Raw genomic sequence first — 12,861 nt, forward strand, 5'->3', positions numbered from 1 at the left:
AAGAACATATTCGTTAGGGTGCCCGATCTATCCTGCCATGGCCTGAAAATAGCCAAAGAGGGCAAACTGAGCTCAGAGATGAGAGCGCTTGGGACAGGTTCTATTTAGCATAACGGCTCTTTTAATTGTTTAGATCTCCATGTGTATAATACATAATGTATTCAAATGTTGTTCAAATATTTTATTTCAATTTATTATTTCACCGATAACTTAAACTTTTAGATCATATAATTTAACACTACTTACCTAAAACGATAAATAATAGCCAACGTGAGGTTGCTTCGAGCATTGCAAACAATAAGGGGGATGTGTCAGGCTGAGAATGAAACTCCAGTTAATTCATACATCTGATTATTATTTTTATTGACTAGAGAATTAGTTCAACTGCCATCAGTCAAAATCAAGGATAAAAACTCAATTAAGTCATGCTGCTTGTGTTTGAAGACAGGATGTAAGCACATTTGCTTGTAAATCAGATAGTTCAGAGCAATACTAGTACACAGGTTCTCATGTGGCAATAAATTAAGATGGATACATTATCTCTGAATACAGAAATTATTTGGCAAGTATTATTTAGTATTGCACAGTCTACCCTTGTGCTTGAGGTTTGACATCTCAATTCAATGGAATGATGTCCGTATCTGTATACACAACTATCTGGCAAGTATCGTGTAGTAATTTATCTTTCCTTTGACTTGATTTTCGACATTTCATACAAAGGAATGATGTGCATTTATTTGGTGTACCACTTTGCAATAACATTAATACTGTTTTAATAATCATTGACACTTTATAATGAACTAGTGAACAGACGGCACATGTTGTAGAGTATTGCATAATCTTCAGAAGTCAATTTTAAAGCTTGGCAATTGCATATGGAGGCAAGTTTGATCTTGGAGGGAGCTTTAGGTCTTCCAAATCTTCAGCATCTATCTTGGAGAAGTAACGATCAACATCATCACCTCTAATTAGGTCCAGTCTGGAGGGCTCCCACTGAAAATATGCGAAAAGACAAGTACAAGAATGAAAGAAGCTCTCGAAATCTAAGTTCAGGATTATCCATAATCAAATGAATATACTGTACCTTAGGGTTTCTATCCTTGTCGATGAGTATGGATCTGCATCCCTGCAGTAAAAATCAAGTGTCAGTCTTGTAAAGCAGTAAAATGGCTGAAAGATGCATATTCTACCTCAAGAATATCCTTGCTAAATTCCCCCTTCAACACATGACAAATCATCCTATACTCACGGACAAGGCATCTACCAACATCTTGCAGCCTCCCTTCTCTTATCTGGAACAGAAAAAGTTTAGTATGAAAAATCTGCAGATACTCGAGAACTCTTTAAGGATAATGTTGGCCAAATCAAGGCATTAGGACCGTGTAGAAAGAGATTCAAGATGTGGTTGTTTAGCTAGACATCATCATAGTTTTTATTTGAAGAACTTGCGTCACAGCAATACTAGTCTAATATCATATTCAAAAATCCAAAATAAATAATCTTAATCCAAGCATAAAATCCAAATGGTCTTTCTGATGCAGCATTTTAAAAAAAAAAATTGACGCCCAGTGGTCACCATTTTTCACAAGTTAGCGATGTTAGCTTGGTCTAAGAAAGGAAAATATTTGTTCATATTTCAAAGGTTTTTCATTCAACTGAATTCCTCAGGGATAGGCCAAAGCCAACAGAGGTGAATATGAAAAGGTTGAACCAGGAAAAGAGTGGACATATATTGTGGTCCACCAATGTCGTTAATATGGCACCATCTCATAAGACTGCAAATATGTATGGATATGATTATATGAATAAGATATATGATTTGGGTATTCATCTTCCAACTCTTTACATTATGCACAAAAATTCAACAGCAGTGCACATAAGTACCCACAGTTCCCAGGATTATGTTGAATTTTAACATTAAAGAAACCTGTTATCCATATTGGCTTAAGACTGGCATAAAAGAACTGCATTAAAACCTTATCCTTCAGGGTTAATTATATGGATTAATGTCCCCAATATCCAACCAAGCTAAATATCTTTCCTCAATTATCAACCAGAGATATGAAGAAAGAAGGATACAGAAGTTCAGGTAACAAAGTAATGGTCTCACAAGGTAGCGATTGACTTACTGACCTCAAGGAAATTTTAAGACTTGTAGGGGATGCTTTCTTCAGCGTTTGAATGGTTGAAGAGATCCAGTCATCCTTCTTGTCCAAAGCCTCACTTTCCTATTAAAAATTCATGCAAAGCTCTTACACAGTATTTAGCAACTTATATATCAGAATTTTACCAAGTAATTTCAACACAGAAAAAAAGAGAACACATCAAACGACCATCCATCTCCCAAACTTACAAGAGTAGATATGATTTCTTCAATTGTCCTTCGAGAGAAACAGTGATTAATAATCTTCATCCTAATGCATAAAATTGCAGAAAGTAAAACTGGTGCACCGTTGAGAAAGAGGTCATGAAAATCCAAAGACTACAGGTTTGTTTTAACTGAACAATATTTTCCCTAGAGACAACGGAAATTTTGGAATGCTATCCATCATCTTAAGCTTCTAATGGTGATATCAAGTAGAGGGAAAATAGTCTTACAACAACAGGAAGAAAAAATAACACGATAGCAAAATAAAAATAAAGAGCATAGACGATGATTTCTGTGATATGCCATCAAAATTACGTTCTTTAATAAGTTCAAACAATCACCTCAAGGCACTGGGACTGTGTTTAGAAGGTAACTTCCAAAAATCAGTAAGAAAACAAATATCATAATAGAGATACTAAATACACTCACTTGTTATAAGGACTTTCTTCTTTCAACATTGGTATGTGGGAGAAGCGACTTATGATAGCAGATATAGCATCTGGATCACTCGTATTGACTTTAACTAGTGCTTGTTCTAAACATGGCAATTTCTGTCAACAGAACGAAGAGACAAAGGATTCAAATTAGATTAGAGATAGGAGGAACGAACAAATATTATGCAATTTGATGTTAATAGAGATCAATGAACCAAATTTTAGATGTGCCAATACAACTCAGGAAAGGCCTTCTAACACCCCCCAAGTGTAAATTATAGCTCAGAAGTTTAGTAGTGGCTAAATGAAGATTCCACAAATCCATCTAACAACCATTTCAAGCATGGCTGACAAAATCCAAATTCCAACAAGCATGTTTAGCTTGGAACTGCAGGGAAAGGTAATTTAAAAATGGCATAGTGTTGAATTAGATTTTAGTTACTGCAGTAGTTTTTTTTAGGTTGTTTTAAATTTCAAATTATGCAGATTATGTGTGCACATTGATTATTTAAAGCCCTTCAATGCTTAGAAAAATCATTGAAAGTCATTTCAATCCATTGAGAGACATTTTGAATTCATTTTTGCTGCCCCGTCTTTTAAAAAACCAACACATAGATTTTTCTCCAAGTACTTTGAATTCATATTTGTTGGCATCCAATTACTGTAAAAATAATAATCAATGTGCACACTGTACTCTTCATGATACATTTATAAAGCTCTAATAATTAATTAAATTACCATTTAGAAAACAAACACAGAAGATTAATTATTACATGCATGAAACTACTGAACTTGCTGCTGCCACAACCAAACTAAGTAGAACAATTTGCAGCTAACAGCATAGTCAACTGGAGGTTTAGGCACATACCTTATCTAGAAGACATTGGCTAAAGTGCACACTCAAAATTAAGAATCAGGGTCCCAATTAGATGAGATGAAACATCTTAAGAGAACGTAACTAAAAAGATTTATAAGACCTATATGACAAACGGAAGATAAGATTACCGTCTTAGGCACCATAAGCCTGTCATCTTCAGACAGACAGTGGATTGGGAATTTAGTTATCACATGTAAAGGGGGCAACATCAGTGTTGCGACTACGATAAATACTGATCAGTTTACACATATTAGTAACAGAAACCTAATTGATTTCCTATAGAAGCAATTGTAAATGGGAAGAACATGCTGAAAATTGAGGTAGTATACATCTGATGATACAAAGTGGGTTGCAAGACCACAAGCAAGCATTTCAGCTCCATCCAACCTAGAACCAGTAAGACCAGCATATTCCCCTGCCAATGGGTATAAGAAATTAGCTAAGGGAAAACACGACATAATATTTGCACATACAAATTCTCTGGGGATCATTAACAACATAGGAAATGGTCCTCCGTAACAATAGCAACATAATCAGAATAATAAATTCAGGGAAGAAAAGGAAGGATCATATTTCTAAATAAAATTGGGTATAACTGATTAAAACATGTCAACGATTTTACTAAAACACCCAATTTCCAAATATCCTTGTAGAGAAGATTCTATACATGCCTTCAAAGGATATTTTACATTTGTAATGTTCTAAAGAAATTCAGGAATCACCATGAAAATTTGAAAACTAAGGCTGATTTCTATAATAACCAGAACTTAAAAATTCAGCATAACTGTGAAAACTAGGTTCACATCCAGCTAACAGTCCAAAAGTATCTGTAGGGAAAGAGTTTTATAGACACTTCTATGTGAAAAAGATTGATCCTAGTTTCTGTAATAAGTGCAAAATTACTTTTAAATGAGAAAACATGATCAATGAATGGAAAATGGTGAAAAACAGAGAAAAATGTCCAGAAAACTCAGAATATAAGAGAAGATCCACCAAAAAGCACATAGTTGCTGCTGCTTTAATCCATGGGTCATGTGCTGCAAGCTTTTGAACAGCTTCTGCAGGAGCAAAGGACCCATCTTCTGCTTTTGATTTTAAGGATATCGTGGACGAAGCAGCAGCAATAAATGCAAAGTAGCTGAGATAACCATTTCTCTTAAGATATATAGCCTCAACTAGTGGAGCTCGAGGAACAATGTAGTGACTTAAATTTCAAACAATGAAAAACAGCAGATAACTCCACAATGACACTTGCATGAACTACATCAATAGCAGTAATTTTCTTTATAAATATGAACAGTGTGGCTAGTGAAATTACCAAAGAATCCTGGAAGTCTTGGTAAAAAGTAAGAGGCACCTACATCAGGAAAGAGTCCCATAACTGTTTCAGGCATAGCAAATACCTACAAAGAAACATACATAAAAATACATTGGACATGAAGTTTCTGGTATCCAACTACACATAGAAACCAGCACCAAATATGAATAAGGTACATATTACTTACTTAAAAAAAACCTTAATGCAAATCCAAGGTACAAACTAAAGCTCATGAAGATTTAAGTTTGTAAGGTTTTCCTCTAACTTTGCTCTAGTTATGCTAGAGCTTTTTTTATGAAAAAGGTAAATTTTATTTATAAAGGTTCTGAGACAGAGTACAAAAAGTTCTGCTGGATATGAATCCTTCAATTCAGAACTGTAAGATTCCAATCTATTTTGCTACAGCTACTCCACATGAACATTCATATATTGTCTTCCTCCCTAAAGAGAAGATATAAAGAGACTATTTTGAAGCAAACCACAAAGAATGTGGCAAAAAAGGGTAATAACTCATTCACAGTATTCGGAACATTATTCGTGTAGTTTCTGTGGAGGTCGGACATAACTTCAAAGAATAAGAAAAAAGTATGGAGATAAAGTATTTGTTCTCAATCAGATTCGCAAAAAATAAGATAATCATCCGCATAGAGTAGATGTGTCGGATGCAAGTTCCTCTGATTTCTCACACTAGGATTAAAACCTTTAATCTAGTCGTGAATCTTTTGTTGGAACACAGGCATAAGCAGCGGAAACAAATAGCCAAGATCACTTGCATGTAATATAGACAACATATTATCACAGATTTAATCAAAGATAAAATCCATACTTATCTCTTGAAGTGTGACCGTGACCACAACCGCAAACACATGTAGAAATATGTATCCTCCTTAATGGAATAAGACCCTATATATAGCTACAAGTTTTAGGGTTTAAAACCTTTTCTCAAAGAAATTGGATCCATTTATTCCTAATTATTCAGACACAAAAAGGACCACAGAACTTCCTATCATGGAATTAATTCAAAATATCTGAATTAATCTGCAACACCTCCCAAGTTTAGTTCATGTTTGTGTAGCCTTGCATGTCCTTTTGAGCTTAAAAATTGAGTCATTTGGCCTTTAGAATGATTGGAAATCATTCAGGAAGTGCTCCGGTACTTAGATGGGAGAGTTCGACGTAAGAAGTGGCTCGTGCACCACATTTTAGGATCCCCGCATTGAGGTCCGTGCCACAATTGTCACCGAACTTCAGTGGACCCAAAAACCAGAAGACCTGTGCGAATAGGGGTGTGAAGCAGACCGCCCTGTGGGCGATGGGGGTGCGACGCGGAACCCCTTTCCAGGCGTGAAATTTGTTTCCTATGTTATTAAATAAGTTGTTCCTTTCCTTGTACAATATTAAGTCCCTTATGGCGTAATATAATCAGATTACATCGACCATTCCCTCATTCAATCTCTGCAACTTGGCACTGTCCTCCTTGTTGCATATGTTAATGACATTGTCATCACAGGAAGTGATTATGCGATGATCTCCTCCCTTAACTCTTTCCTGCATACTAGGTTTCATATGAAGGACTTAGGCCAGTTGAAATACTTGTTGGGAGTTGAAGTAAATAGAAGCAAGAAGGAAATTTTACTGTCTCAGAGAAAGTTTAAGAAACTAGAAAGTTGTCAGCTAAACCTTGTAGTACTCCAATGGTTCTCAATGTGTATTTTATGAAAGATGCTGGAAATCCTTTTGATGATCCAGAGAGATATAAGAGGATGGTTGGGAAGTTAAACTACATTGTTGTGACTCGTCCAGATTTTGCTTTTGCGGTAAGTGTTGTTAGTCAGTTCATGTCCATGCCAACAGTCAAACATTGGGCAGCCTTGGAACAGATTTTATGTTACTTGAAAGGTGTTCCTCGACTTGGCATATTGTATAACAATCACAACCATACTCGTATTAAGTGTTTTGCATATGCTTACTGGGTTGGATCCAAGTTTGATAGAAGATCTATTACAGGCTATTGTGTCTTTGTTGGAGGGAACCTGGTAGCATGGAGGAAGAAGTAGCAATGTAGGGTCCTAGTCAAAGCTATGTCACAGTCTACGTGTGATATTATGTGGATACACCATGTTTTAACTGAAATTGGGTTAAAGCATCATACACCAAAAAAACTTTGGTGTGAATTGTGAAAATCAAGTTGCTCATTGAATCGCCTCAAATCCAATATATCATGAAAGAACGAAACACAATGAAGGTGACTGCCCTTTTATTCATGAGAATATTCAGGAAGGATCTGATTTCTATTGGTTATGTGAAGACAGGAGAGCAATTGACTGATTTGTTCACAAAAGTGTTGAGTGGAATTCGAGTTGATTATCTTTGCAACAAGCTGGACATGATCAATACTTGTGCTCCAGCTTGAGGGGGAGTGCTAAAGAATGAATGTAGTCATGCTCTTTGTAATATAGACAGCATAATTATATGGATTATAACAGATTTATAGGATTTCCTTTCTTGATTCTTTCCATAGGATTCTATGTACATGTATGTATACCATTTCATAGAATAAGATACCAAATCATTTTGGCTTACCTCTGTTACAGTTATGATAGCTGTCATTGAGATGCAGTAGTACGCATCCTTCAATGTATCAACAGTAGTTCGGGTCATGAATTTTTATACAATACAAATGTAGGTAGTTTTGGGTTTCCAACCGATATAGTCTATATCCAGTGCACGCACCTTGAAGTGCACCTCGACTATTTCATTAGGTACCTGCTATCTTCCACCAACACAGGTACATACTCGATAACTCTGCCCACCAAGGTTTAGACAGATGGGAGTGCCAAGGCTTAGACAAATGGAAACAAATCACCTACTATTTTTTGCCTCTGCTTGGACTTGAATCCAAGACCTCATTATTCTCCTCTCACTTTATTGACCACTAGGTCACAGCCTTGAGTGCACATTTACTAGTACTATGTGTTGATTGCTAAAAACCTAATATCTCAGGAAAGTGGGAAACAAGATGGACTTGCCAAGTTAAGAGAAAAACTAGTACAAAGATATGGACTTGGATAACATCTGAGCTAATGTGATTGAAAGAAATTACTTGAGTTAAACTTCAGGTTATGGATCTAATTTAAACACCATCAATAGATTGTATTTGACAAGATATTACCAACTTAGCAAATACGTACCCTGGCGAATGTCACGATACAAAAACAAGACATCACCACCAGCACAAAAAGCCCTTCCGTGTCCCTGGAAAATATTGATACAAAAGAAGTAACATTTCTTGACTGCCATTGAAATATCTCTGCATTTACATTTGTACTACATTCAGGGGAATTAATACAACTTCGCAGCATACAACCAGAGCTTGTGACTAAAACTACAAAACATAAAACTACATAAAGGAAAGTAAGCCGATACTTTCCCTTTCATACGAACTACTTATTTGATGAAGGTATCCAGATAAGCTTCTTTATACTTATTTTGGATCTTACTTCACTCCAGTAAGTTACAGAGTCTTACAGGCAAGAATAACTGCTTAATACTTTCTAACAGACTCTCTTGATTATATTTCAACAATAACATTTTGGTGAACAGTTTTTTGATAATAGGGGTTGGTCTGATTGCCAAGAGACATAAGCCTAATGTATGCCGAGGAGAGAGATAGGTGGGATCAAACACTAGATTTGTCAGAACCAGTGAGATACCAAAGAGAGGTAGCTGATTGGCCAACTTTATCCTTACAGGGAAAATGTAGCCAACGCTATGAAGAGAAGAACTTTCTTCCCAGTGTCAAAAGATGAGACAGGGAACAAACTGAAGTTCTTCAATAAAGAAACAAAATAAAGAAATAAGATTTGAATAAAGCAACTCAAAATCAATGCAACTCGGCCTGCATGTATTTTAATTTCTAAATATTTTTGTAGGCAAAATCCAGCATCAAGTTCCCCTCATGTTAAGCTATGACAGGAAATTTAATTATCACAGATCCTCCTACTACTGAAAATACCTTTAATATTATGATCTTCACATTAGAATCTTCTTCATTGGCATAGAAAAGTTCCATAAGTCGAGATATCTGGACAAACAAATAAGTTTGAGGGAATAGTTATCACTTGTAACATGTCATCATACATCAAATCAATTTCATTAGGAAACAAGAAATTTACTCAAATATAACGGGGATTGTATGACTAAAAAGCTCACATGTTCACCAAGTAAATATAATAAGATTAACCTATGCCAAATAATTGTTGGGCATATAAGTAAGTAGGTCTTTCATACCAGCGACGCGTTTTAAAAACCGTGCGGGTCTAAGCGTAGAGAGGACAATATCACTAGCGAGTTGGGCCGTTACAACAACAAATTTATGTTAATCTAGCTTAGGAACTTTTGTTATACAAGCAAATCAAATACACTCATAGCTCAATACCTGCAAGCATCCTCAATTATGTTATGTTTTATACAAAACATAAACCCAGACACACCCTGAGCTTAACCGAGAAGCACTAGTTTTGAGAAGAAATATTTGTCGGAAGAGCTTTACAGTCACGTGAGTCCCACATGGAGTGTGAGATCTGTAGTTTTTTAACAGAGTTTAGCAGATGAATGAAACTTGCCAAGTTTTGGAATTTTTTAAGGAAGTTTTTTACTCAGTATACCTCAAAGAGAGGTGTAAGCTTTGACACGTGAGGCATAAGTCCTTGGAACTTTGTTTTTATATGTATTATCAACGACGACGTGATATTTTTAGATTGAACGGGTGGTGAAAACTAAAATGACATCATTTAAGAAACTTCAATTTTTTTAATCTGTGAAGTAGTAATAAGACATTTTAAAGAAGATACAGTTCGTTTCAGGGAACAAATTGTATCTATCTTAAAAAATTCTACCGTAGCAATGGCAAAATTCTCAAGCTAAAAACGAGTATGACCATCTGTCTGCACTTCCTTTTTCTTTTTCAAGACAGAGGACCTTTATTTCACGACAAAAAAGACTGCAATCTCTAGTAACGAAATTTTGAGTAAAGTCGACTTCTTTTATGGGTGTGTTTGGTACGGAGAAAAACATCAATATTTCCATGTTAAGTTGGCCAAAACTTTAGGACATTTTTCCTTGGAAAACAAATTCCTTAAAATGAGAAAAACTTGCTTCCCTATTGGAAATAGAAAAACCAAGTTCCAGAAGTGGCATTTCACATTCACATTGATGGTGTCCTCTCCACCTTCGAACACACCTTCAAATAAATAAAAAATCTACTTATTTTCCTAGAAAATATTTTTTTAATATCTTCTTCATACCGAAGAGCGAACACACACGGTATCTCTGCTTTGATGAGAAACTGGAAAATAATGATCACGTAAGAAACCAACTCAAATCTTAATTTTGTGATCCCTAAGAAAATGAAAGAGCAGCTTTTAGCTTTTAGTGATTTCCTTAAGTCATTACAAAAAAATATTAGGTGATTTCTTTTTATTTGTCCAAGTTTTTGTATACAGATTTTACACGGTATTTGAGGTGCGTGCTAGACAGTTGTAACGACATTGATAGGAATAGGCAATAGCCAGGCGGAGTAATTTTAGGTAGGAATTAGGATTGCTTACATAAAAATCGCCGCCGTCGTGATGCCATTGATCGGAACCCTAGATCCGAATTACGACCCGGATGATGAAGACAGCAACATATTTGAATCCTTACCCGAACCCATATACAGGTTCATTTTCGGATTCGGATTCGGATTCTACTAGTGGTCAAAAGGGTCTCTCTTTGGTACTTGCTCAGTTACCCGACTACCAAAGTTTTTACTGTTTAGTCTTCCATTTTAATTTCGGAAAAAAGAAAAGTCCTTTCATTTTAATTTGTTTTTGGATGGAAAATGGGGAACACAATGTTAGAGAAAAGATTCCGACTTTTATAAAAGGGCATCAAGCAAAAAAGTAGGAACAAAGAAAGCAGTAAAAAATACTATATAAGTTACCTTTTTGAAGTTGTGACTTTTAAAATTTAAATTACGTCATTTATTATTATTGTAATATTTTGGACTTTAAAATTAATTAAAGATATAATTATCAAATATTTATTTATTTATAATAAGTAAGATATTTAATACTTTAAAATTTATTAAAATTTTGCTTCTTAAATATTTTCTTGTTTGAACTATATTAAAAACCATAAAATTCAAGACTCTAACATCAATATTTTTACCCTATGTAAATTTTATAGTAAACAAAATAAATAAATAAATAAAAGAATTTAAAAAAATTAAAGAAAGAGTTTACATTTTTAAAATAACTTTTTAACCTTCCTATATGAAATTTTTATCATTTAGATAGATATAAAATTTATTTTAACATCAATTACTATTTTTTGATAATTTCATTTTTCTTGTTTTTTTTATTGAGACACATGTGCAAAATATGTACACTAACTAGTTACTTCTAAACCATGAAAATCCATTAAAATGTTGATTGAATTATTTTTTCTTAATTAAAAGACTTTACAATTGATAAAATTGTCATTTGTTATTTTCCTTAAATTATTAATTATCTTTATAAGGAAAAGGTAAGGATTTTTAAATCTATATTATGGTTATATTATACCTAATGTGTTTTCTTTTACCGTTATTTAATTTTTAACCCGCATGAATTAATTACCGTTACCGTATGAAACTTTCAAACCCAAAATATATGGTAAGAAATTAGATGTATATTTTTGTTATTAGGAGAATAATTAATTTTTCTTTTAAGTAAATAATTCTTTTTCGGGTAGAATTCGTTTCTCCCAATTATTTCTTTTAACAGTCGCTTAGAATGTTGTTGTTTTTTTTTTGACAATTGGTGTTCTAATATTCTCACATTTGCAAGTGTTTTTTGGTTTTAAAAAGTGAAAATACTATTTATTTTAAAACAGAAAAGTATCATATTTGTCGTACCATTTGTAAAGAAAGTGCATTCAACTGCTTTGGCCTATTTAATATGAATATTCTAACACTTCCAATCTCTTCCACCAAAACCTGACAACCCAAAATAACAGTTTAAAAGGGTTTTTGTAATGTATTTGGTTGTTTCGACTAAAATAATTTCATTCACCAGCTAATATACACTAATAACCAGGGGCGGAACTACAGGGGTGCGAGGGGTGGCGACCGAACCCCCTTCGTCGGAAAATTGCACTATATATATACTGCGAATTTTTTTATTCATGTACAAATATTATTTTTGCATCCCTTTAACAAATGGAAATTGTGGATTAGTGGATAAGGCGCCTGTGATTGAGCCTGTGGTCGTGGGTTCGATTCTCGGCAATGACACATTTGTTTACATTTTTCATCCAGTCCCTTATTTTTTAATTTTCTTGAACCCCCTTATCAAATATTCTGGTTCCGCCCCTGCTAATAACTATATATGTTTATCGACTAGTATTTTAACAATTTGGTGGGTGATACAAGGTAAAAAATCCTAATATAAAAGCAGAAAAGTTGCATAGAAGATATCCACGAAGAAACAGAGATCATCTAAACAAAATATTATTTACTTCCTACTGAAAAGGTTGCAATTTGAGTAATGAATAATAACGAGTGGAAGACTAAAAGTTGAGTGATGAGAGCACAATAAGATTGCACCTGATCGGTTCCGCCATTGTTAGAAGAGGTTTGAGCCATGATGGTTTTCAGCTGGAGGAAAATGAATGAGAAGACAATTCAAGTGTTGAATTTAAGAAAAAAGGGATAAGTGGTAGAATATTGAATTTGAACACAGAGAGTTCAAAATGTGGATCCACCTACAAATATAAAATTCAAATACCAAAAAATAATAGCCAGTGTGGGGTTGCTTCTGCATGGAAGTAAGTTAGCACAAAC

The 12,861-nt window shown here is 34.4% G+C and overlaps 1 pseudogene; it reads right to left on the minus strand.

The window, feature by feature from the left end:
* Positions 1-512: 512 nt before the first annotated feature.
* On the minus strand, positions 513-10,877 carry LOC129885513 (3-hydroxyisobutyryl-CoA hydrolase 1-like; annotated as a pseudogene).
* Between the last annotated feature and the right edge of the window lie 1,984 nt (positions 10,878-12,861).

Source organism: Solanum dulcamara, chromosome 4, assembly GCF_947179165.1.
Source record: "Solanum dulcamara chromosome 4, daSolDulc1.2, whole genome shotgun sequence".
Classification (NCBI taxonomy): Eukaryota; Viridiplantae; Streptophyta; class Magnoliopsida; order Solanales; family Solanaceae; genus Solanum; species Solanum dulcamara.